The following is a 2,734-nucleotide window of genomic DNA, read 5'->3' as shown; positions in this document are numbered from 1 at the left end:
TTTTCACCCTGGAATGAGATAGAAGTTGTTTCCTGTTTGTTTGCAGTCTTTATTGCACCTGAACATCTGCCACAAACAAAAACTAACTTGCTAGTTAACCTGCCTTTGATGTTGCTGCACCTCTTATGTGTCCATAGCTTGCACCGGGTACATCTTATAGAGTTACTACCTACTCCTTTTCTACATACTGAGCAGGGCCATCTACTTGAAGGGGTTTGTGTTTTATCTACCTTCCTACTTATTAGGATTTTGGTTTTAGCTAGGTTGACTCTAAGGCCCTTCAATTCTAGACCTTGCTTCCACACCTGTTGATCAATATATCTGTCTGTCTGTCTGTCAGTCTGCACACACATACACACACACAGAGATCATCATCATCATCATCATCATCATCATTTAATGTCCATTTTCCATGCTGACATGGGTTGAACGGTTTGACAGGAACTGGTAAGGCCAAGGGCCACACCAAGCTTCATTATCTCTCCTGGCATGACTTCTACGGCTGGATTCCCTTCCTAACACCAACCACTTTACAGAGTGTACTGGGTGCTTTTTATGTGGCACCAGTACCAGTGCTTTTTATGTGGTACCAGCACTATTAAGACACAATGCATGTTATAAAAACCTAGCTAACCATGTGTCTTAATGGCAAGAAACTATTAGTAGCTCTTATTTTAATACAACATACATTAAATGATATATATGAAATAGTGTTGACTCCAGTAGAAATGAGTAAAGTAGATATAGCAGGCATGCTGATATATATATATATATATTTATAAGTATGTGTATATATGCATGTGTGTGTGTGTATGTGTGAAGGCTCACAGGTTAGTTTAGTGGTTAGAGTATTCGGCTCATGGTTGTAAGCTTGTGAGTTTGATTCCCAGTAACATGTTGTGTCTTTCAGCAAGACACTTTATTTCACATTATTCCAGTCCACTCAGCTGGTAAAAATAAGCTGTGCCTGTAATTTAAAGGGCCAGCTTTGTCACATTCTGTGTCATACTGAATCTCCTTGAGTTTATGACATCATATCTCTAGTTTGTACCCTTTAACACAAGGGCTTCTGATTTCTACACTCATCATCGTAACCGCTGGAGTTCCAGTTCTATATGTGTATGTATGCATTTAATATGAAGATGACATGTTAGTCACACAGGCTTGAAAGATTAGCTGTCATAAAAACCTCCCCAAGGAATGTAAAGATGCGGGCTGGAAAACAAAGCATTTTCCACTTGAAGTCGGATGAAGAGGATTCACTGGACACATGTGAGGTGACCGTTGTTGTTGCTAGGCCTAACTTGTCATAAAGCAAATACCACCATGAGTGATATCTGGACTACAGTGGAGAAGGCAAACCACTGGATTTGGTTAAAAAGAGATGATGAACAATGGTGAGAAGAAAATTGAGTGAAACCTAAAAACAATTGATCGAGCAAGTGGGGCCTCATTTCAGTAATTGGGGAGCAATGAAGCCAATGAGAGGAAGGCTCCAAAATAACAAGCAACCTCATCTGATGACCCCATAAGCTTGTTAGCATTTGGTATGAAGAGCTTTCAACTGGTAGCGCTTGCATCTGCAAGTTGTTTGCAAAGAAATATATATATATATATATATATATATGAAAGAAGGTTTGAAAATGCACTTATTTTTAAAAAAATATTTATTTACTTAACCGGTTTCACTTTTTTAGAAAAAGATTATCAAAAGTCTTTGAGAATAATAAAAAATGTTAAAAAACAGTCTGAGTATTAAAATGCATATATACATTCTTTGATGATAAAATATATTTAAAGTATAAAGCTTTGTATGAACTTTGTAGTGTTACATACTGATTGTCATATTAAGGTGAAATTGTTAAAAACAGTGTATGAAAATACACATATGGAAAAATACATATACATATACATATTCTCATACATATTCTTTGACAATCGAATAAAATTGAGAAGGAACTGACCTGGCCTTTTTCTCTTGTGTATATTGAAGGAATGTTTTACTGTCTTAAGAGACAGTATGACTGGCTAGCTGGGGTGGGAGGGAAGAAGAGTTAAAGAAGATTTTTTTATTATATATATATATATATATATATATATATAAAATATTTTATAATTATACACATAATTATAACAAGGGATTGGCTTTATGCCTCACCACACACTGCAAGAAATAGATGCTAAAGCATTGAATTTATGCAATGGAATACTGTCGTTGATGAAAGCAATAGGTGAAATATTTTTTACTTTAAGCTTGAAACACGATCTTGTACACAGTTAACAGAACCTTGTTGATTCATTATTTTTCTTTTGCTCACCTACAATATAGTGTTATTCTCGGAGATTTTAAGGTGGTAATAGGGGCTTTACCATCTATTTCTTGGAGTGTGTGGTGAGGTGTAATTCTGATTCCTTGTTATAATTATGTATATAATTATAAAATATTTTGTAAAATTTACCTATGAGGTTTTTATTTCCGCACTGACCACCTGGTAAAATTATTATTGATTTTACCTTTTTATTATAATATATATGAATATATATATATATGTATACATTTATGAATTTGTGGAATAAACAGAGCAGGAGCACACACGAAGACAGAAAGTGTTACTGAGGATGTTACAGATGTGTGATGAAAGATTTCCGGAAAATAGACATGAGTTAGAATAAGAACAGTAATAAACGAGTGAAGAACCAATATATAGTGTGTTTATTTAGTAAAAAAAAAAAA

General features: G+C 34.6%; 1 protein-coding gene across 1 annotated transcript in view; it reads right to left on the bottom strand.

Moving 5' to 3' along the window:
- Positions 1 to 2,734, bottom strand: part of LOC106882356 (ubiquitin-like modifier-activating enzyme 6) — a 295,927-nt gene that overhangs the window by 28,324 nt on the left and 264,869 nt on the right. The window lies entirely within an intron of this gene.

The sequence above is a fragment of the Octopus bimaculoides genome, chromosome 10 (genome assembly GCF_001194135.2).
Source record: "Octopus bimaculoides isolate UCB-OBI-ISO-001 chromosome 10, ASM119413v2, whole genome shotgun sequence".
Classification (NCBI taxonomy): domain Eukaryota; kingdom Metazoa; phylum Mollusca; class Cephalopoda; order Octopoda; family Octopodidae; genus Octopus; species Octopus bimaculoides.
The sequence above is the reverse complement of the archived record's forward strand: the minus strand, read 5'-3'. Positions and strand labels throughout refer to the sequence as shown.